The sequence below is a fragment of the Canis aureus genome, chromosome 5 (assembly GCF_053574225.1).
Source record: "Canis aureus isolate CA01 chromosome 5, VMU_Caureus_v.1.0, whole genome shotgun sequence".
Lineage (NCBI taxonomy): Eukaryota > Metazoa > Chordata > Mammalia > Carnivora > Canidae > Canis > Canis aureus.
The window spans coordinates 31,513,322-31,538,035 of NC_135615.1; the positions used below are offsets into that span (position 1 = coordinate 31,513,322).

Below are 24,714 nucleotides of genomic sequence, written 5' to 3' on the forward strand. Positions count from 1 at the left end.
TACAGAGCCATCACTCAAACATCGGAACAATGAGGTCAATGTATTGGCTCTAATCTGGATGCCTTGGGCTGAGTGGATCAGCCAGTGACAGCAGCATGGCCTCTGACTCAGCTGCCTCTGTGTTCACCTCTTTTCCTTTAGATTCCTCTCCAAATCATGGTAAAGATGTCCCCAGCAGCTCCACACTACATGAACCTCAGTACTCATTCTCCCAGAGGGAGACTAATTCTCTCCTGTGCAGTGTCCATATTAAACTCAGGTATATTGGATTTCTAAAATCTTGCTCTCACTCCTGGACTGTGGAAGGGAAAAACTTATCATCGATCTGGATCATGCCCATTCTGTGTGAGTAAACTTGGATGCACTTGATCAGGGGTGGGGCGGGGGGATAATTTTCAAAAGAAACAAAAGGGGAAGGGATGCTGGGCAAAATGAAACATTTGATGACATTTTAGAGGCAAAATAATTTTGTAAAATACTCGTTCTGTTTATCTCATTTGCCTGGGGAATTCTTTGACTCTCTGGTCACTTTGTAAGTAGTGGCCTCAGCAAGAAAAGTGCATTTTTTTTCTATGGCTTATTCTAAAGCCCTGCCAATACTTTTGAAAATAATGATCAGTGGGACATTTTAAAAGGAAATTTCTCTAAGTGATGCTTCTCTCCATCCCTTATATTGACCTTCACCAAGCTTACTTAGGTTAATCTATGTATCATACATATATATGTGTATACGCAAGTATATGTATTTTGTATGTGTATATAGATAGGTTAATCTATATGGTGATTCATTTCTTTAATGCTGTCATATTATCAATTTTGTCAGTTATTAAGATTTGTACCAGAACCTAATACTAATTGCTCTTGCAAGAGGGACAAGAATATGCTCTCCCTTTTTAAGATTTTATTTATTTATTTATTTGAGAGAGAGAGAGAGAGAGTGATAGACAGCACAAGAGGAAGAGGCTGACTCCCCCTGAGCAGGGAATCTGACACAGGGCTCAATCCCAGGACCCTGTGATCATGACCTGAGCCAAAGGCAGATGCTTAACTGACTGAACCACTCAGGAACCCCCCCAAAAACAATCTCTTCAACAAATGGTGTTGGGATAACTGGACAGCTTCATGCAAAAGAGTGAACCTGGACCACTTTCTTATACCATGCACAAAAAGAAACTCAAACTAGATTAAAAACCTAAATGCAAGACCTGAAACCATAAAAATCCCAGAAAAGAGCACAGGTAGTAATTTCTCTGATATTGGCCATAGCAACATTTTTCTAGATGCCTTCTGAAGCAAGGGAAATAAAAGCAAAAATAAACCATTGGGACTATAGCAAAATAAAACACTTCTGCACAGTGAAGGAAATAATCAACAATCTAAAAGCCTACTGAATGGGAGAAGATATTTATTTACAAATGACATATCTGATAAAGGTTTAGCATCCAAAATATATAAAGAACTGGGGAATGCAAAGTGGTTCATTGTAGAAAACAGTACAGAGGTTCCTCAAAAAGTCAAAAATTCTACAATCCAGCAATCTCAATACTGGGTATTTACCCAAAGAATACAAAAACACTATTTCGAAGGGAAACAAGCACCCCTATGTTTATAGCAGCATTATCTATAAAAGTCAAGCTATGGAAGCAGACTGAGTGTCCATTGACTGATGAACAGATATAGTAAAGGTGGCACACACACACAATGCAATATTACTCAAACATCAAAAGAATAAAATCTTGCCATTTGCAGTGACATGGATGAGGCTAGAGAGTGTAATGCTGAGCAAAGTAAGTCAGAGAAAGACAAATGCCATGTAATTTCATTCACATGGGGAATTTAGGGAATAAAACAAATGAGCAAGGGAAAAACAGAGAGAGTTAGAAGCAAACCAAGAAACAGACTCTTAACAACAGAGAACACACCACTGGTCACCAGATGGGGAGGTGGGTGGGGCCCAGGGGAAATAGGTGATGGGGGTGAAGGAGTGCACTTGTGATGAGCTCCAGGATATGTATAGAAGTGTTGAATCACTACATTGTCCACCTGCAACTAATGTACACCATATACTAACTATACAGAAATTAAAATAAAACACTTCAAAAACTTTTTTAAGAACCGTAATTGCCATTCTTAGCAGATAGATTATCTTCCTTGTTTAAATTACATTCTAGCAGCTTGCACACAACTGTAGAAAGATCTCTCATAATGGAAGAAAGAGCTCAAACTAGTTCCTGATCACCCTCCAAACCTCTCCTGTCCTGACGTTTATGCAAAGACAGGTTTGTGTTATCTACATGGGCCCACCATTAAGTCTTGACAGTCCATGTGCATAACTTCCAATTTCTCCTACTGCTATCCCCTTCAGCTCTAGTCCTTCGGTTTTATGAACCATCAGAGGCTTGTAAGACAACATGCAGTTGGCCTTTGGTCTTTCTGCCTGAACAAAGCGTGCACCACTGGCTTCACTTGGAGTGCATAGGAAGACAGGTACATTATACTAAAGTCTGAAGAAACAAGCCCAAAGTAGTTCAGATAACTGAACATTTTCCCAGAGCAATGCTCGATCCTTTCAATACCAGACCCCAAGTGAAGAGATAAATAACATTCCAAGGCTTAAGTGTTAGCATCTTATCTGTGTGCACAGAAAAACACAGAAACTTCCACATGTCCAAGGGAAATTCTAACAACGCAACAGCATCATGAATCTGTCATCACAACTTTGAAAATCTGTAGAGTTTTTGTACCCGGTAATATAAATGTGTGTGGGTATCAACACCTGTGCACATAAAGAAATTAATTTCCATATGCATACATGTATAGGTTTATATGTGCTCATGACAAGGGGTAGAAATATGACATAGATCATTTTCTTTGGAAAATGCCATAACAGACAGCAAACTAGTGATGCCTTTGTGATTCAGTGGCTCCTGGGATTCCACAGGGTGGCTGCCCAGTGGGCAGGGCACCAGTGTTCCGCCTTCAGTGGCCAGGTAGGAAAGGACTACTTGCAACAGAGAGAAATGCCAGTCAGAACGATAGTGACTTTTGTCCTCATTAAGAGTGTGTGAGGGTTTTCACAGCTCCACCCGTTTCCTGTTTAATATGCAGTTTGGACATTTTGAGGAAGAAATCTAATTTCAAAATTGTCTACATATGTTTAACGACAACCATCATGCTGTTTGAAAGCACATCACTCTGAGTGACATATGTCTTGTGTGCTACTTGCGGTAGGTCCAGAGATTTTTTTTTTCCTGAAACAATTTTCTTTCAGCAGAAAATATTATACTGTTTCTGAGTAACTAGACAAGTTACCTGCTATAGAAACTGTTTGCTATAGAAGCTAACTATATGGGGATCCCTGGGTGGCTCAGCGGTTTAGCGCCTGCCTTCGGCCCAGGGCGTGATCCTGGAGTCCCAGGATCAAGTCCCACATCAGGCTCTCTGCATGGAGCCTGCTTCTCCCTCTGCCTGTGTCTCTGCCTCTCTCTCTCTCTCTGTCTTTCATGAATAAATAAATAAAATCTTAAAAAAAAGAAGCTAACTATATCACAATGTTTGGCCCTGCACATTTATATAAAATCGATAGGACTGATTCTTTTTTCTATCCTCTTTATAAGTAAAAACCCAACATATAGAGAAGTATTGCTCCCAAGGCTTTCCCTTTCTGCAAAAGCTTCAAATGGGCTTTAAAATTATCCTCTGAACAACTTCAAATTTGTATGTAAAGGCACATGCATATGGTATATTCTTATCCTACCCAAATCCAGTGTAACTTTCAGAGTAAAAACTCCCACCGCTCTTCAAACAAGAAGAAGACCAAAAATAACTTGATGCCATTTATCATTTGTGTGAGTTCTCAATACCAGGAGCCTTCTAGACTGAGGGAAATTTCCATGAAATTCCATTGTATGCCCATGTGGTTGGAACATAAGGATGAAGGGAAAGCTCACCCCAGGTCTTTGGCCCTCCCTACCATTATGATAGGATTCACTCCATTGAGAGTCAGGGAAACTGGAAACTAAAGAAAAGAAAACTCATGGTGTTGGAAAGCCAGCACTGAATGGGAATCAGAGGTTAAATCCCTGCTGTAGGGTATCAGCAAAGTAGGCTACCCATCATCTTGTTCATGTATATTTATGTCTTCCACCTCCATCCATGAATCCACAGCCACCTCATCTCTACTCTGCAAAAGGCACTGTGCTCATCCATACAGGAGATGCCAAGAGGGGTGGAGGAAATCCTGTTCTCATGAAATTTATGGGCTAGATAAGAAGATACAGGTACAGCCCCAGTGCTGTGTCAGCATTTATAAAGCTCTTCCCCAGCCACTCCTGCTGCCGAGCACACACATGGAATACTTATAGGATAGTCACTTGCCAGCTAGTGGAATTATATATACCAAGAAAATGATGTAGATATTTAGTGATATTATTTCAGAGGTGTAATATCCAAATTAATTAGTGTAAGAAGTCAGATATGACCTAGGCTTGATGGGACAGATGTGGGACTGATTGAAGTGTGAACCCCTCTCAAGTGCCTCCTGTCACCCCCATCTCTATCAACACCATTCACCACTGGTATTTGTATTTCTAGAGCCCTCTGTAAGGCATTATTCTGGAATGGTTCATTTCAGGAAATAATAATGGCTGGTTTTTAGGTCTGTGAAGTTGGTCAGTTTGAGTATGGATGACCATGCTTTCCATGTGACCCCATACAACCTGACTATTTACCTAAGAAGGCTGAGCAAAGAGAGATGGGCTGCAGAATCCTAGCTTTTAAAGCTTTGCAGGGGCAAGTGTAACACAATAAGAAATATATATATATATGCATATATATGGTATTAATTATATATAATATAAATACATAAAATATAATAATATATAATATATATCTGTGTATATATAATACATATGTATTGATCTACTATGTGTATATATTTCCTGGGTGACAGAAGCATCTTTTTCTCTCACGAGGCAATGCTTGGTGGCCTCTTGGCTAGGGGCTGGTTACCAGAAAGCCCAAGCCATGATGAGAAGCTTAGAAATTCCAGCCCACCCCCATCCTCTGGAGAGGGGAGAAGGGGCTAGAGATTGAGTCAATAACTGATCATCTCTACATGACGAAGCCTCCATAAAAATCCCTACACTGTGGGGTTGGGAGAGTTCAGGTTGCTAAATGCTTCCTAATGTGAGAGGATGATGTACACCAACCCCACAGAGACAGAAGCCCCTGCACTCAGGAGCCTCCTGGAGCTCACCTATGTACCTCCTCATTGGCCTGTTTGTTTTTATCCTTCACTGTATCCTTGGTAATAAACCATAAATGTCAGTAAATTGTTTCTTTGAGTTTTGTGAGCATTTAGAGCAAATTGTTGAACCTGAAGAGGGGGGATGAGTTGCCCACTCAGACAGAACTGTGGGGACCATGGGGACCTTCTACTTGAGAATGGTGATCTGAAGAGAAGGCACTGTTGTGGGATTGGCCTTCCCCGGTGTTCTCAAGGCTAACTTTGGGCGGTTCAATTTGAATGAAATTGTAGGATAGTCCCTTGGTGGATGCAGAGAATTGGAAAACTGCTTGGTGTGAAAAACTCAGGCATTTGACATCAGAAGTAGAGAAAGGGATTTTCCAATGTTCAGTAAATATAGAACGGTCCAGCCACATTTGTCAGAGTCCCTGAGAGGGGCTGCTGTGGAAGGTTCCCAGGTGGCCTCTCCAGGTTCCTGGGGTCTGTAGGACCCATTTTTCATCACACCCCTCTCAGCACTGTCCTCTCCCTACTTCCTCTGCACCCCACTCCTCCACCCCGAACTCTAGTAGACCTGTCTTTCCACCCTTCAAAAATAGGCCAGCCTCAGGGCCTTTGCACGGTAGCTCCCTCTGCCTGGACTCCTGTTCTCCAGGCATCCTCAAGTGCTCACTCCTCACTTCCTTCAGGCTTGGCTGAGACATGACCTCCATAGAGAACGCTCATTCTGTCTTCCTCTCAAAAACAGCAGATGGCTGCCTTCCCCCTTTAATGGCAATTATTGAAACCTGACTGCATATTTTATGTCTAACATCTATATGTTTATTCCTCCTCTGTCCTCTCTGCTTTCTACACTCATGAAACCTTTGTGGTCAGACATTAGATGTTTCCACTGCTCTTTTCATGTACACTGCCTGGCACATAATGTTCTCTTGAAAATATCTGTTGAATGAGTGAACTACAGGCAGGTAGGAATCACAAATCATCCATTGTGTGTTGTGTATTTTCCTGAAGCATTTTTTAATGCTCAGGATCAGGAAACTAGGCAAACAATGCTCTTGCCGTTTGCTTTTCTCATGGGGGAGACAGTTAATTGAAATCTGTGATAAGTGCAGCAAATCCAACCCTTTGAGGACTTCAACTGGTTCATTCTGTGTACTTTGTTCTTGGTGAGGCTACAGTGAATTCAGCTAGGCATCCGAAAGGACATTGAGTGATAACTTTAAGGCAGGGCTATTATTCTTAAATCCATGGGGATGACTTTTAAACTGGATGGATCTACTCTTCTTATGAAAATTTTTTTAATACTTCCCTTGGTATTCTCTTCTCCTGCTTTGGTTTTCCTCTGAATTTCTAAGTCTACATGTTTTGTCATTTTGGGTCCCTCCCTCCAGGGCTCTTGGTCATCAGAGGTTATCCTTCCTATGAAAAATCCCTAGATAGGGAGTTCTGTGAAATATTTCCCAGTGCACTATAAATAGGGACAGCTGGCTTTGGTTCCCAATTCCTGCTCTTTTGTTTTCCTACATTTTTTTTTTTTTTGGAACTGTAAAAAAATCTAGCACGTCTAGATGTGCTATCGCTTACATTAAAAGAACATAAAATGTCTTTATGGAATGCCAGGAAATCCTAAAATTAAAATTAGATTATTGTATTTGTGTTTTTGTTCATTCACCCAACAGATACTCACTGTGTCTCTGACATGAGTCATGCAGTATGTTAAAGTGCTGGTGCTTTGAGATGGACGCGGGCAGTCCCTATTATAAAGCAAACCATTGTCTGGATGTGGGTGGTACTCTGTCCTCATTTTCCTCTTTACTGGAATGATGCAGGCTGAATAGTCCCAGAGACAAACTGGTCATTAAGTCTGCCTTCTGCCCCTCCACCAAGTCATTTTGTCATGTTGCCTCCATGTAACTTCACATTTTTGTCTTTTTCCCTCCCTGTTCATTATCTATTTTTTTAAGATTTTATTTATTTATTCATGAGAGACACACACAGAGAAAGGCAGAGACGTAGGCAGAGGGAGAAGCAGGCTCCCCGCAGGAAGCCCGATGCAGGACTTCATGCCCTGAGCCAAAGGCAGATGCTCAATCACAGAGCCACCCAGGCATCCCTCTCTCCAGCTCTTTATTGACACACTCTTCCTTCCAGCCATCTGTGGAAACAATCCAATAATTCATGCACGTAGTACTGGTCAAGAAGGTTGAGTTGCACACCTGTAGGTATGACCATTACTATGCATCCCCCATAGTGCTACCCGGGGTCCCAAGGTGTGAATTTGTAGTGATGGAAAATTGGGGGTTTCTGGAAGACTGCCACATAAAGTAACTTCAGAGGAGGAGATCCCCACCCTAAACACAGTTTACTTCTCAGGCCCTTAGTGGAAATCTCTCTTTGTGAACCAAATAATTATTTTCTCATTGAAAACCTGAGATAAATGGGAGGTATTGCAGTCCTAACAGTTATTCTTAAAGACACCGTCTATCAACACCCACCTCATATCTTATCCACAATGCTGTTTTCCCCTTTCTTCAAAGCATTATAGAGTCTCTCCTCGATTTCCACAAGCCAAAAAGATTACTGAGAATGCTCTGAAGTACAATCATAATAAACAAAAATATAAAAACACATAAGTGGTTTCCCTACTAAGGTAAATCCACATGGGATAAGGAAGAGATTAAAGCTTTCAAAAAGAATATTCATGGCTTCTTATTTTCAGAGAGGGAGCTGAATAAGAAACCCCCCCTATAGGTAAGGATACAGCTGGACCCTCCTTCTAAGTAGAATAAGCAGGCAAGGGCTGGGGACGGGATGGAAACAGTACAAAGCCCCACCACGCTTCACCTTTGCCGCTCCCCGCAGCTGAGCCTGAACATTCATTCCTCTCTCTCAGTTACGCACCAGGAGGCCAGGACATGTTGATGTAAGTAGCCCCTCATACCTGAGTGTGAATTACAGAGCCGATTAAAATTTTAAGAAAGGAAAGACTAAGTACAAGGACATAGGTTATTGGAGGGAAGGATGCTCCCCCGTGATCTGGGAGCTAAGACTACAACAATGAAGATCATTAGAGAAAAAAAAAAATCACTCAGAAAAGTTGATTCTGACTCGTTCGAGCAACAGCTCAGTGAATATATTCATGATGAACTATGCTAATGCTCACTCACACAAGAGCTAGGATGACCCACATGGACATGCTTGTCCTGTGCTTTCTGAGTGATGAAATCATCCCCCTTCTGTTGTCAAGGTATTAGCGCTTACGTTCAAAATGGGCTAATGCCCATCAGGCCATTGCAGTGCATTAGCCAAGTGATGATTACAACCTGAACACAGACGCTATACATTTTAGCATACATTATTCAGCTAAGATGAGTTTTAATCCTCATGCATCCTGACTGTGATCCAATAAAAGTTTAATGGCACATTAGAGTAGATGCTTTAGATTTATTCCTACAAATATCAAAGCGAGCCTTGGTTGAATGAGTCTGTCCATTAACTTTTGGGGACTTGAAAGGCTTCTGTGTCTTATATGATGGCTCTGGTATTTTTGTGTGTTTATCAGAGAAAAGCAGTTTCCGTTGGAATTCCTGATGTGAGTTTGTTTGCTATTGGCTTTAAAAATGCTTTTGCTTCTATTCGCACGGGGTACAGGCAGACAAATGTGTGGCTGTCGGACTGTAGTTCCAGTGAACTGTTCCCATGCAGGGCTCCTACCCAGGCCCCATCTCACTTGCCACAGGTGCAAAGGCTTTAAGACTCTGAAATTTTCTTTTTGTGCGTCAGTCCAAAACTATTTCATGACTCCCTGATTGTTCCGACATCCTTCCTCCTTGAAAACAGATAATTTAAGAGCTTTCTGAAATCTTTATTACAATCATGGCTCAGGTAACTAAGATAATGAAAACATCCCCTAATTTCTACCTGCCACAGAATGAGTCTAATCTTCTAATCTACAGCATCCGTCTCCCTGCGACCTACCCCATGCTGGCTGTGGGGGACACGGTCCAGCCCTGGGACAAGTTCCAGCTCACCTGGCAGTCAGGTGTCAGATTTTGTTGGGGGTAGTTTCTGTGGTCGCAGATGCCAATAGGCATTGGGTGACATGCAGCCCTTCCAGGCAGGGAAGGCAGGGCAGGGTGCAGAGACGCAGAAGAGCAATATATATTGCATTTTAGACTTTATTCTCCTGCCCTCACACTTGGCCAAGGTGGCTTAGGAAATATTATTTCACCAGGTAAAATTAGAAGCACTTGGAATCAACTTGTCAGATCTAAAAAAAATTTAGAGACGGAATCAATTAAGCTGATGTTTATTTCCGATAATTAACCCATCATTAAAAGAAAACAGGTAAGGCAGATATTTTTGGCCTGGATTAGCTATATGTTTACCTTGGTTTGCTCACTCTCTTTGTACTCAAAATATTCTTAATACCCTTGCCTCTGAAATATAATGTATTGGGTTGGCTTTTTTTTTTTTTTTTTTTAATTCTGGATGTGAAATACAGAAAGAAATCATATAACACACATCTCTGTCCTGCAAAACTTCCATCTTATTCAATGTTCACTATTTCCTATCTTATCATATTGTTATTTTTGCATGCTTATCTTTATTGTGTTTCCCGACAGAAGGGTGCATGCCGGAATCAGTTGGGACCCTTCTATAGCAAAGAGCAAAGCATATAGTCAATAAAACTATGTGCTAAGCTCTGAATACATGAACGAATATAACATTCAAATTGTAAGCTTAATTGTGACACATTCTTCTTGTCACGATTGTCTTGCTGTTGTGATCAGAGATTGGAATTGATCAGAGATGCAAAGTATGGCAGGTTCCAACACCAGCTTGGAAACTCCTTTCCTGAAGATAATTCCCTCTTGGAAAGCCACAGCATCTGCATCATCCACCTGTATCACTTATAGGTAAAATCCGAGTCGCCGGAGACACACTTAATTATCTCTTTGTTAACCGTGACATGTGGTGACTCTACACATCCTGATCCCGATATTTTTGTGAAATTAATTCAAGTGACCTACGGGCCTTTCAGCAAAACCCAAAGGAGCAAGGGAATGAGATTTCTAAAGGAAAACCATATGAAACAAAAACAGTTTAGAAATAGTTAACAACATCTATTCAGCTATCTCTTTAAAAATCAAACTCGGAAAAAAAAAAACACCTCTTACATTTTTTTTTTTAGTTCAGATATTTTAGGGGAGAAAAAGTTCCATAAATGAGCTGAAAATTCACATGATGTTTTGTGATGCCTTCATCTCACCGTAAAAATATTCAAGAGAACCAATGTTGCTTAAGCTATTTCTTCTTTTTCAAAAGGATGGTCTTTTTTTGCTAAAGGTCAATGAAAAGCTCTGTACCTGATTCCTCTGCCAGCCTTGAGCATGCCCTCAAGGCAAAATTAGGATGGGCCTGTGAAGTCACAGCAGGGGTAGGAGTGGGGTGGGGGGGACCAGAGGAGCTTCTCACTTAATGAGAGCCTGGGTTCTGACCCCTGTGGGTGAGTGCTGGGGGTGTGCACGCTCAGTCCTTCCTGCAGCTGGGAGGTGAGGGTCTTCTGTTTTCAGATGAGGATGCGAGGCTGAGAGCCCTGACTCACCCCAGGGCATAGAGCCCCTTCACGGGGACCCAACCTCCTGACCTGACCTCCTGACCTCCTGACCTTCACCCCATCTCCCCAAGGTGTTGGGCATCTTCAGTCTCTCAGCTGCTTGTTCTACATGGAAAGATGTGGCAAAGTAATTTCCATGGAGCTAAATGACTGTCAGCTGCGCTGTCTTCCCTGGTGTTAACTTTTACCCCAAGGAATACGCTTCTGATGATCATTTGTGTCGGGGTTTTCCCAAGAATTTATGATTTCATACTAGCAGCAACCTGTTTTTTTGTTTTGGTTTGGTTTTTGTTTTATTTATTTTTTTTAGCAACCTGGTTTTAACTGTTCGTTGGCTGTTAGGCTCTGTAAGTAGAAAATACTAAAAAAGCTAAAGATTTGAAAATTAAAAAAAAAAAAGAAGAAGAAAATAGCTTCCCCCCACCAAACCTTTACAGGGTAATTTATAATTTCCTGCTCTCTTAATTCTTACCGAGTTTCCTCCTATATTTCTTTTCCTATGTGAGAACTTTAATATCTGCTGATGATAATAATAGATATTACCAATCTTTAATAATATATGTTAATTATATATGTTTATATGTAAACATATACATTTAAACATATATATAAACACATAAATATATTCAGCGCTAAAGTGAAACGTATAGATCAGTCATTTTACTGCCCCGAGCCATGTGATTCCCTTGTAATAAGTTAAAATATAAAATTCCATTACATTTCACTTTTATGCCTCTTTCTTTACACTTTCTGTTCAGGTTTTTGCAAAGCAACATAGAAATGGCTAATAAACAAAATGTTAATTCTGTTTGTGATAAAGCCATTTTATTCCAGGTGATAAACTAAGATATTAGCCATTAAAATATTTCATACTTAATAGGGTTTGGGGTAGTATCTACATTTATGAATAATATTTGACAATGAAAAGGGACTTGGAAAAATAAAGGATTGGAGTTTCCTGGTTACTAGAATTTACAAATACAGAGAGATCAAGTAGCGTAACCAGAAAGAAAGCTCCAGGAATTTCATTTTTGGGATAGGGTGTTAAACGTGATTCAGACTTTCTATTGATTTCTTCTCTTTTATTTACTGAGGGGAGGAGATGGGAATGCCAGAATTCAAAAGTATAGTCAATCAATAGTTTCACTCTCCTATTTATCTTTTAATTCTAGAATATGAGAAATAATAAAAAAAAATCATATTCGTGACTTTCTCATGATCTAGACAAGCTTAAGGAAGAGGAGACAAATAAAACAAAGCTGGTCTTCATCTGTGGCAGGCAGGCAGGAAATCATGGCAAATGGTGATGACAACTCAGTTTGGTTTCCTTGTCCAAGCAAATGCACAGCTCTAGGAGCTTCCCGCCTCTGTGTGGGCTTGGCCAGGAGTCAACGTGAGACTGTGAATGAGCATCTTCATTCTTTTGTACCTTCATGTTTCCTCATCTGTAAATACTGAGCATCCGTCTCCCATCAAAGTGATTTCTTTTATTGTTTTTAAAGATTTTATGTATTTATTCCTGAGAGACACACAGAGAGAGGCAGAGATAGATACAGGCAGAGGGAGAAGCAGGCTCCATGTAGGGAGCCTGATGTGGGACTCGATCCTGGGACTCTGGGTTCATGCCCTGAGCCAAAGGCAGATGCCCAACCACTGAGCCGCCCAGACGTCCCATAACTTCTGATTCTACGTTACTAAACAGTGAAATGATGCTGGAGGATGAACTGGGTTCTATATAAGCTCTTAAATATTATTTTTGCAAGTTGACACAATATCAGTATTAGAATTACCTTGAGATGAATGGAGAATCAAAAAATGTGGTTGTTTTTTGTTATTGAGGAGGGCTTTTGATTTGAAGGGCCTTGTTTTGTTTTGTTTTGTTTTGTTTTGTTGGCCTTTGGATCTGCTTTTCCACCTTGGCTCTATGCACCTGACAAACGCGCCATCTCCATTCCGTGGTTCATGCTCTGAGGGAGGAGCTGACTTCAGCTGCCTGGCTTCTCTGAAGGAAAATGAGCATCAGACACTTGGGGAAGGGGGGGGGGGTGCAGGGAACTTCTCAGAGGTGTGACAGGACTCCAGATTGGTTTCTGATTCACTAATTCAAACAGGTCCTTGGACTCTAATTAACTTCTCCCCAGCCTGATATTTTCCTCATTCACCAATCACAAAGGAATGATTATAGAGCTTTACAGGCAACAGCATCCATTTAAACTGGGTCTTAAACAAGGATTCGAAGGAAGTTTGAATCATCTCCACGAACAGGGGTCATCAAATCTATCATAAACTGTAAAACTATAGAAGCTGCAGATGATACATGTTTTCCTATCTCTACGACGTTTTTATTTATTTATTTTTCTTAGGGAGGTAGTTTCACTGAGTCCTAAGGAGACTTCGGGTCATTCTTGACATATGGAAGGGTAGATGTCTTCTTCTTCAAATAATTCTGGGTTCTTTTTACTCTTTTAGAATAATTTTTAGATGCATGTGTGTGATTCTCTGAAAGCCATTTAAGAATTTTGATTAGAAAAAAAAATTTTTGATTAGAACTTCAAAAACAATGTATGTATTTGTCTTCTCTTCTTGCCTTCATTTTGTGTGTATATATATCATATATACATATATAAGTAATATATATGTATATATAAAATATGTATACATTTGTAAAATATATTCAAATATTTTCCCCTTCATATATATATATATATATATCTGTTTTATTTTTTATTTTTTAAAAAGATTTTTATTTATTTATTCATTAGAGACACAGAGACACACACACAGAGAGAGAGAGAGAGAGAGAGAGAGGCAGAGACACAGGCAGAGGGAGAAGCAGGCTCATGCAGAAGCCTGACGTGGGACTTGATCCCAGGTCTCCAGGATCACACCCTGGGTCAAAGGCAGGCGCTAAACCACTGAGCCACCCAGGGATCCCCGACTGTGTGTTTTAAAGCCTTAATTCACAATGTGATGGTCCTTGGGGATGGAGCCTTTGGTAGGTAATTGGGTTTGGATGAAGATGGGCATGGAGCCTCCATGGTGGAACTGGTGGCCTCATAAGGGGATGAAAGGAAGGGACTACAGGCGGCTCCCTCTCTCTCTTCACCACGTGAGGACACAAGTTGATATCTCTCTGCAAACCAGGAAGAGGTCCCTCACCAGGAACTGTATCAGATGGGATTTTGATCTTGGACTTGCCAGCCTCCAGAGCTATGAAGAATGATTGCTGTTGAAGCTATCTAGTGCTTCCTGATTCTGATGTAGCTGTTTCAGCTAAGACCTTGGGGGTATTATTTTTAAAAACTTATTTATTGGTCCTTTAGAGTTTTGGGGTAGCTATTGTGAAATATTTGTTTAATTAGATTATTATTACATCACAATTGATTTTTTTGTTGGTGTGTAGTAATATTATTTGAGTTCTGATCTTGTAGCACAAAGCTTTTTGAATATTCTTTTTTGTTTAATTATCTATTCTCTTCAAAGCTCATTGAGAATGATCCTATGGTCAATGGCAATAATAATTTTATTTCTTCTTGGATGAGCTATTTCATGGAATGATGCTCTGTTTGTATTCCCATTAATGCAGGCCATTCAATAAATTGGTCCCAGAGTGTGTTCATTTCCTGAGGTGACTATAACAAAGTACCACAAACTGGGTAGATTAAAACAGAAATTTATTCTCTCACAGTTCAGGAGGCCAGAGGTCTGAAATCAAGGTGTTGGCAGAGCCCTTCTAACCCCCAAGGTTGTAAGGAAGGATGGTTCCCTGCCTTCTTTGGCTTCTGGTGGTTGCTGGTAATCTTAGTTTATGGTCCTATAAGCCAATCTCTGCCTATGGCTTCCCATGGCTTTATTCCTTGTGTGTGTCCATGTTCAGGTTTCCTCCTTCCTATAAGGACACTTGGATCAGCGACTGCTCTAATCCAGTGTGAACTCATATTAACTTCATCACACCAGCAAAGACCTTGTTTCCAAACGAGGTCACATTTGTAGGTTCCAGATGGACATAATATGTTTTTGAGGTGGGAATACTATTCAACCCAGTAGAGTCCACTCCCTGGTACCCCAAAATTCATGTTCTCTCATGTGCAAAATACATTCACCCCATCCCAACATCTTCCAAAGTCTTAAGCCATTCCAGCATTAACTGTAAATCCAAACCTCATTTAAATATTACCGACTGGAAAGAGTTCCAAATCTCATTAACCAGATTACCTAAATCAGGTATGGGTGAGACTCTTGGTATGATCCATTCCGGGCCAAAATTTCTTTCCATCCATAGAACAGTGAAACCAGAAAACAAGTTATTTGCTTCCAAAGTACAATGGTTGAAAACAAAACAAAACAAAACAAAACAAAACAAAACAAAACCAAACCAAAGCACAATGGTTGGACAGGCATAGGATAGACACTTCCACTCCAAAAAAGATGAATGGAAGGAGTAAGTTGGGGAGGAGGAGGGCACTGGTCTAGAGAAAGTTCTCGACCCCCTCCAGGCAAGTTGCTGAGAACCATCCTCTGTAGTTTGATGCTCTGTCCTTAGGGCTCTCCAAGAGGGTAGCTCTGCCCTCTCTGGCCTCTGGGGCCACAGCCCGGGATGTCAAACAGACCAGCACTTTTAAATGTGAGCATCCAATGCAGTTCCTCCTTGGACAACCTGCCCGAGAAGGTCGATCGGATCATGAGTCACACTTGTAGTCTCTTTAACAAGTGGTTTTCCAGTCACACCCTTGGCCTTGTTTCTAGAGCATGCTATCTGGAAAGACAGAATTTTCCAAATTATCAAGTGCTGGTTCCTTTCCACTTAATTTAATGGTCCATTGCTCAATTTCTTTCTCTCTCTCTCTCTCTCTCTCTTTTTTCTTTGGTAGCATTTTACTACAAAGAGTAAGGAGGACAGGGGTCACATCTTCCAGTTTTGCTTGGAAATCTCAGCTAAATGCCCAAGTTCATTGATTACAGGTCCTACTTCCTACCCAGGGGCAGAGCACAATGTGGCCAAATTTCTGACAGTTTGTAACAAGGTAGCCTTTCTTCGAGGGTCCGGTAGTGAGCTCCCCGTTTCCATCAGGGACCCTGTTTAGGGTTGGGGTTCCCTGTTGTTTCTTCCTTGTGCTGAGTTGTTTCCTGTGTGGTAATTTTTTTTTAAAGTTCATGTTGAGTTGCCTTTGTTGTTCGATGCACCCTGTGTTGTGGGACATTTGTACAATTTTTATATCTGTGTCATGCTTTATTTTATTACAGTTCCCATTGTTTGCTGATTGTATGCAATAATACAATTGATTTCTGATCTTTTAAAATTAAATTTGGGATTTCAGTATTTGTTTTGTAGATTTCCTAGGCTACTTTGTGTAAACAACCATAGTGGTGCTTCATTTCTTCCTGATGGTTTGAATTTTGCCTGGTACAAGTCCTAGCATCACACTGTCTTTGTCTCCTTTTATCTGAGATTGTCTTCATTTTACCTTCGTGTTTGGAGAATATGTTTATTAGATGTAGAATGGTGGTGTGGCAGTTTATGATGTTGTGCCACTGCCTTCTGATCTCCAAAATTTCTGACAAGAAATCAGAAAAATATTTGCACCATTTTTTTTTTTTTGCATATGGGTAATGTATCATTGTTCTCTAGCTAATAAGTCAATCAGAGAAAGACAATTATCATATGGTTTCACTCATATGTGGAACATAAGAAATAGTGAAGGGGACCACAAGGGAAAGGACGGAAACTGAGTGGGAAAAAATCAGAGAGGAAGACAAACCATGAGAAATTCTAACTCTGGGAAACAAACAAAGGGTTGCAGAAGGGGAGGAGAGTGGGGGGATGGGGTGACTGGGTGACAGGCACTAAGGAGTGCACTTGAGGGGATGAGCACCGAGAGTTATACTATATGCTGGCACAATTGAATTTAAACTAAATATTTAAAAAAAACCACTATTTCTTTGGTTTTTAGTATTTTGACTATGATGTGCTTACTCATTTTATGCACACCCACTCTTGTGATTCACTGAAACTCTTGGTTCTATAAATTAGATTTTTCATCAAATTGAGGATTTTTCAGTCATTCTTTTCAATAGTTTTTTTATGTCCCGTTTTCTCTCTCCTTTGCTTCTGGGACCTAGTTACATGTATGTTGGGAATTCAGATATTATTCACTTCGGTTTTCAACCGTCTTTCTTTGTTCTTCAGATGGAAAAATATCTATTGATCTGTTTCCAAGTTTACGGACTCCCTCCATTGTCAACTCCAATCTGCTGTGAAGCATATTTACATCATATACTGAGTTTTTCATTCTTGCAATTGGGACTTTTTAAATATCTAGTTTTCTGATGAAACTTCTTATAGTTTTACTTATTGAGAGTATATTTTCTTTTATGCCACTTAGTTAAAATAGGTAAAATAAAATCCTGTCTGCTTATTCCAACCAAGATATGTTCATTTGGGAATTGGTTTCCATTGATTATCTTTTCTCTGGAGAATGGGTTAAGTTGTCTTTTCTTATCTGTCTGCTGAATTTGTACTATTTCCTGAATATTCTAAACATGTAAAGAGTCTGAGTTCCATTGTATTCCTAAATGGAATGCTGATTTTCTTAGTTTCAACAGATAAGGAATTATCTTGGACTCATAAACATTGTCTCTTTGGTGCAGCTCCAAATTCATTTCAAAATGCTCTGAGTCTACCCTATGTATGCATGGTTCAAAATTATGCAGTCAGTTGGCCAAATTTCTTACATAGGATTTGGTGCTCCATCTCTCTGGCTCTGTTCTTTTTGGGGTATCTTCCTTACTTTCTAGTGGTAATGATTATTTCAAACTCTCTCCTGTAGTTTTGAAGGCCAGAAAAAGTATGGATTTTCCACCAATGTTTTATCCTGTAAGAGCTGAGTCCAGCCTGACTCTCAGGCTTAAGCCATTAAAAAAAACAGGAAAATCACCCTAGGCCATTCTTTCTTCTGAATTGATTCTCTACTATAATCTTCCTGCTTTTGTTCACTCTGCTACCTCTAGGCAGTTTTTAAAAAATTTATCCAAGTTTATAGCTGTTATTTGTGGGAAAATTGGTCTGGCAGGAGCTTCCTTGGCCATGCCGAAGTAGAACACATAAAAAGTGATTTTGCATTTTCTTTGGCTTGAGCCACCAATTATTTCATCTAGCCAAAATATATTTTCTCTTAATTTACCAGCTTGGGAGTTCCACAACCCTTTGATGATATTACTTTGGACTCTATATGCGTAAAGATCAGAGTAGGATTAAATTTCTCACAAAAAGTATGTTTCCCCCCAAATCAGAGTCCCATGCAAATGTCTAGTTCCCTTGTAGTATTTCTGGTCCTGTTTGGGGAATGTTTCTATTTCTAGAGCTCTTATTATGAACGGCATTCCTTTAAGAGTCTCGACACTGGACAACCTATTTGAAGTTCCCAATCTTGTATATGTTTAAGACAGCGGACCGTGTTCTTTCCTCATGTGCGTGTTAAAACATCAAACACTATGCACACTTCTTTTCATAGCTGGGAAACTATCATCCACCTAGGAGATTTTCACAATCTTTACTGGACTGAAATAAATAGAAAAGCGTGGAAATAGTTATTAAGTCTCACATAAGAGACTCCTTGATCAACGAGCAGGAAAGATGGCCACAGCTTGATGAAGGCACTTGGAACGTGATAGGATGACTTATTTTCTGACTCTACCAGACCAAAAACGTTTCTAGGTCCATTAGAGAGACAAGTCTTAATCACATAGAGTTTACAAATCTTGTTAAAAATGATGGGACATATGCAATGTTAGAATCACTACCCTACTCATAAGTGACTCTCTGAGATGACAGAAAGAATGAGCCAGAATGGCAACCAAATGTGTGTTATTACTATGTAGTTCATGAGAAAGTGATAATAGTTTTTGTTGCATGTTTTGATTTTGTGTAAAGAGAACCAAAATATGATTTTTATGTAATAATGAAAAACTTCTGGAGACATCAATTGATATAAAATTGTTTGCAAAATCAAAATCCTTACCAGGAACTATTATAACATTAAAAAGAAAGTTCTTTGGAAGCAATGACTCACGAAAGAGTGACAAGTGCCATATGCTTAAATGCTGAATCATGCCAAGAAAATCTCAGTGGTTTGGAACATTATTTTTACTACTGGTTTAGTGATATTTTTGAAAATCCAAATATATAATTAAAATGGCTAAAAGCAATACATTAAAATATTAAGTAGTTTAGACTTTTATTGTAAACAAGCTGTATTTTGATAAAAAATTCCTATCTATTATTTTCCCAAAAACTCCAGACAACTTGTGTGCTCATTTGCTATTTATGTTTTCCTAATAATTTACATTCTGTATTGAGTTACAGTCTGTGGCATTAAGAATAAAGATTTTGTCTCTGGCTGTTATCTAAAAAGGCAAAAAAAAAAGAGTAGTATCTATATATTCTTATACAGAAAGAGTATTATAAGAAGTCCCTCAAGCTATTTCAATCTTCATGGAAGTTCAGATAATCAGGAGGTATATTTATCATTAGCATTACTTTTAAAACCAAAGCACAATAAAAAGAAAAGAAGCAAAGATTGCCTTTGAGTCCAGGTTCTATCAATCACTAGTTGTGTACGTGTGGGCCTCTTATTTAAGATCTCCATTTTGTAATTTGTAAAATACAAGTTCTTTCTATTAGCTTCTTCAAAAGATTGTTGGAAGTTGCAAATTATACAATATGTGTGAAAATGCTAGGCACGATATTAGGATACGGTGGTGGAAGCTCCAGAAATGAGAGTGGTTTTAGGTTTTTATTTTATTTTTTACCCTTTTCTCTATATTCACAGTTTGTAAATTTTAAAGACATTATAGTTTCCAAAGCAATCGTGGAATTTTATAATACTTTTGATTCTACTTTAAATGGATCTTAACCACAGGGTTGTTTGAACAGTGTGGTCTATTAAGACCAATCATATTAAAAAAAAAAACTAACAAAATACAAGTTTGAAATCTCATAGTGAAATGTACTAGCTAGGAATTCAAAGAGAGAGAAATCTACTGGGAGAAATGACTAATCTAAGTCATTTTGATGCAAGTGGTATCTGAAAGTAGAAGAGAATAGGCCACTCTTATGTGCCAGTAAATATTTTTTTTTTAAGATTTTATTTATTTATTCATGAGAGACATAGAGAGAGGCAGAGACATAGGTAGAGGGAGAAGCAAGCTCCAAGTGAGGAGCCTGATGCAGTATTTGATCCCAGAACTTCGGGATCATGGCCTGAGCCAAAGGCAGATGCTCAACCACTGAGCTGCACAGGTGCCCCTGCCCAGTAAATCTTATCCAGGGGATAAATTGTGCCTTTACAATTAAACCCAAACTAGCTTGCTCTGCTTGTGATCAAAAGAATCATGACAGTGACTGCCAAAAATGTAGGTTTTCCAACGCGATGAATGGAGTGTGCTTCCAAAAGAATGCAAGTGCCACTTAATCAAATTGAGAACTTCACATTTTCAGGCACTTTGTTTCCTATGATTCTGATAAATTCAAAATAAGGAAATTGTTTATCAGCTGGAAGAGATGTGGCCACAGGGCATTGGCGTGGATGATGGACTAAGGACTTCAGGAAATCTTCTCCTCTATGAAAGCCATGAGAACATTGGCAACAATGATCAGAATAGACTTTTTCAGGGATCCCTGGGTGGCGCAGCGGTTTGGCGCTTGCCTTTGGCCCAGGGCGCGATCCTGGAGACCCGGGATCAAGTCCCACATCAGGCTCCCGGTGCATGGAGCCTGCTTCTCCCTCTGCCTGTGTCTCTGCGCCTCTCTCTCTCTCTCTCTCTCTCTCTGTGACTATCATAAATAAAAATTAAAAAAAAATAGACTTTTTCAGTGCTCAGGAAATTAACCAAAGACAACAATCCAGGGAGTGTTTATTAAAATGACAAACAAACAACGAACTGCTTAATCTTGGTAGGAACAGTGAGTCTTGTGGAGTTTTAATATAACTTTTCCCATTTCCCCTTCTGCTCTCTCAGCTGTGCGGTAGCCTTGGAAACAACACACAATCTTGGGGAAAACCGGAGCCTGGCAGCCTCCGATGGCACAAGCCCAATTCCCAGAGAACTGTCATTATTTTAACTGTCTGTGGTTCCCAGAAGACCCCACTCATCAGTCTTGTCTTCATCTGACCTGACTCGGAGATTACTCAGAACAACAGTGTTTTGCAGGGCATTTACTGAAATCAATCAGGCAACATTTTCATTTGCCAGTGGCTCTAGGTGGTTGGTTTGCCTACTGATGGAGCATGCCCAGCAGTAGGCAAACCAACAAGGTGAAAAAAGATAGCTGGAGAAGGTATCTTGAAGGGGTGTCTAAGGCTCTGGCCTGTTCCTGGGAACCTGGAAGGCTACGTGCATGCATGGAGCCCTGCTCATGCCCAGAGCTATGCCCAGGGAAGACCTAAGACATGTAAGCTCCCACGTTTGATTGACCCCAAGATTCTTCTCAAGGACAAAGTGATGCTGAGGCGGAGTCTTGAACACCAGCATAGAGCTGATGGGCTCAGTGGAGACTTAGAGATGTACTGCGTCCAGGCATTTAAGGAAATTTCTCTTGAATCATTTGCTGATCACTAAGCCAACTAAAAAACAGACAAAAGATACAGACTCTACAGAACTGGTTCTAAAAATTCATTAACAAGGAACCACAAACACTTCATGTGTATGTGGATCTGATTTCCAGTGTTGACATTGCATTATTTAAAATTCCCCATTTTTCAACAAAAGCCACTATATGTGCAAAGGAATAGGTAGGTCTGACCAATACAAAGGAATAAAAGCAGTCGCTAGACCCCATTCCCGAGGAAGCCCAGGTATTGTGCTTAGAAGGCATAGGCGGCATTCACAAAAGTGCTTGTGCACCATTGGATGATGCCCCTCTACCCCAAATCCATGCCCATCGAGAACTTCAGAATGTGAGCTTATTGGAAAACGGAGTCTTTTCAGATAGAACTACCTAAGTTACGGTGAGCTCATACTGGATTTGGGTGGGATCAATGAGTATTCATAGGACTCTGTTCAACACCAGCAGAATACACATTTTTCTTTTTTTAATTTAAAGGTTCTACTTATTTATTCGAGACATAGAAAGAGAGAAAGAGCACAAGCAGGGGGAGCAACAGGCAGAGGGAGAAGGAGAAGCAGACTCCCCGCTGAGCAGGGAGCCCAATGTGGGACTCAATCCCAGGACCCTGAGATCATGACCTGAGCCACCCAGGCGCCCCTAGAACACACATTTTTCTAAAGAGCAGATGGAACATTCTCCAGAATAGATCACAGGATACGTTGTAAAATGAGACCTTTTTTAAAGTTAAAAGTACTGGAATCATGAGCTATCAACTCAGGTCACAGTGGAATGTTATTAGAAACCAGCAACAGAAGAAGAATTAGGAAATTGACAAATATTGTTGAATGTCTAGAAAAGGCAAATCCTCTCTCTCTCTCTCTCTCTCTCTCTGTGTGTGTGTGTCTCTCATGAATAAATAAATAAAAATCTTAAAAAAAAAAGGCAAATCTGGAGAGATGGATGTTTCCAAGGGGCTGGGGGCAGGGGGGAGAAAGGGGCATTGCTGCTAGTGGGTTATGGGATTTCTGTTCTCTGATGTGAAAACATTTGGGATCTACACAGTAGTGATGAATGTACAACTTTGTGAATCGGTATACTGAGAACCACAGAAGCGTACACTTTAAAAATGTGAATTTCATGGTATATTTTAATCTCATTTTTAAAAATGTATGAGAAAAAAAGGCATAGCCACGAGACAGAGAACAGACCTCATGACACACACACATGCTATAAATATATATATTTTATATTTTTACATATCTATTTAACAGGAGCACTTAAGGCTAGGAATGGACTAGACACAGGGACTATTTTCACAGGAGCAGTACAAGCTCACTTCCTGCATTTCGAGCAACCTTGATTTTGTAACCAAACCCACAACGGCATTCATTATATAATTGTCTGTTTAAAATATACTGATTCAGTGAAACCAGTGAGTCTTTAATGCCTGCTCATTTATGTGGTAGTCATGAAATCTCACCCAAAGACTTTCCAGGCTGAATCATAACAGGATTTGACATATTTGGGCAATTTTTGACATACTGTTCACATCACCTCATTTCATCCCCGCAACAACCCTTTCAGTTAAGACTCTTTTGTTCTCATTTTCTGTACTAGGAAAGCCAAGGAACAAAGCACTTAGGGGTCATAGGCAAGATACCCTGATAAAGCATTGAGGGAGCCAGGAGCCGCCTCCTAATCCCCATTCTGAAGTTACTGCCAAAACACACCGAAGGGAGAACTCAAGCTAAGAAAAGTGTCTGTTAATTGAAGTGCTTAGTGAGAACATTTCTCCTACCGGCTTACAAAAATCCTGCCAATACGTACGTCACTGTGTTGAATGAAACGTTCCCTCTGCGTTACTGGTGATGCCATCCTTCTTTGAGTGGTTTGAAGGACCATTAGTCTCTATCAGGTTACACTGGGGCAAAGACTTCATAAGCGTCCCGTTACTTTTTAAACAGACGTTTTAAATCTGGCTCGTTCGCAGATTAAAATCCATTAACACTGATCTCTGTTTGTAGAAAATACCAGGACACCTGGAGAAGTCATTATGAATAAAAATAGGTCTGTTCCTCAACCCGATTCCTTAGCAGGGGCATTCAAACATCAACAAGGACACTGCAAATGCCCCATGAAACCTGACCTGGGTTGGTGATGGTGTCCCCAAGTGACAGGTAGGCGGATGGATGGGGACATCTGGGAAAGCCTGGAGCCCTATTTACGCTGGACTTCCAGCAGCTTCTATAATCAGTGCTTTCTCTGTGCCACCTAGATTTACTTGGCTGCGCCACCGGAATCTCTGAGTGGGAAGTGAAGGGACCCAGCGTGTGTCTGAGAGCTCTGTGACTGGCTCAGCCAACACCACCCAGGGAACAGTGCCTGAAACCCAACCGGCCTCGAGTCAGAGGTGGGGAAGCCCTAGAGATGTGTTCCCATGACTCACACTGTGACCTGCAAACAGCCAGTGGGTGCAATGCCTAGGGAGCGTTGACTTAGCACGGTGACTTTGCCCCTGCCACTCCTGGGTGATTTTGATTTGGACTGAAACAAAACACAGACGAGAACAAAATGTGATGAAGAACTTGCCCTTTCTCTAGAAAATCGAGGCCTTTGCAGAGTCATGGGTTAGCTTCCTTAAGCTGCTCTGGATGCTTGTGTTTACAGGGAACATGAAAATCCAGGAAACTCGGGCAGAGCTCATAAACGTGGTGGAGGAAGAAATAAAAATAAAATAAAATTAAACTGCGTGTGTGTGGGGGTGGTTTTAATATAATTGTAGTAAACATGTTAATTTGTGCCATTCTTTCTTTTATTTATTTTTTATTTTTTTAAATTTGTGCCACTCTTAAACAGAAAGGTGTTTTACATGTTGCTGAATGAATTCTTTCAAGCTTTTCCTGAAAAAGACTGCTTCAAGTTAAACTTCTTTAAAAAACTATTTTATTACTTTTTTAGAGCGGTTTTAGAGTCACAGCAAAATTGAGGAGAAGGTACAGAGATTTCCCATATGCCTTCTGTCCCCAGCCCCTCAACATAGCCTCCCCCTCTATCAACAGCGCCCCCCGCCCAACATGATGGAATATTTGTTACCAAGGATGAACCTATGCTGACACGTCATCATCAGACAGAGCCCATGGTTACCCTAGGGTCGCTTTTGGTGTGGTACATTCTATGGGTTTGGACAAGATGTTTGGTGACCCGTATCTACCATCAAGGTATCACACGGGGTGGTTT

General features: G+C 40.3%; 1 long non-coding RNA gene across 1 annotated transcript; it reads left to right on the forward strand.

Annotated features, from left to right (window-relative positions):
• Positions 1–76: 76 nt before the first annotated feature.
• On the forward strand, positions 77–24,225 carry LOC144313910 (uncharacterized). The gene is made up of 3 exons (XR_013379559.1): positions 77–345; positions 23,502–23,654; positions 23,753–24,225. It is a non-coding gene; the product is annotated as an uncharacterized LOC144313910 (long non-coding RNA).
• Positions 24,226–24,714: the final 489 nt, after the last annotated feature.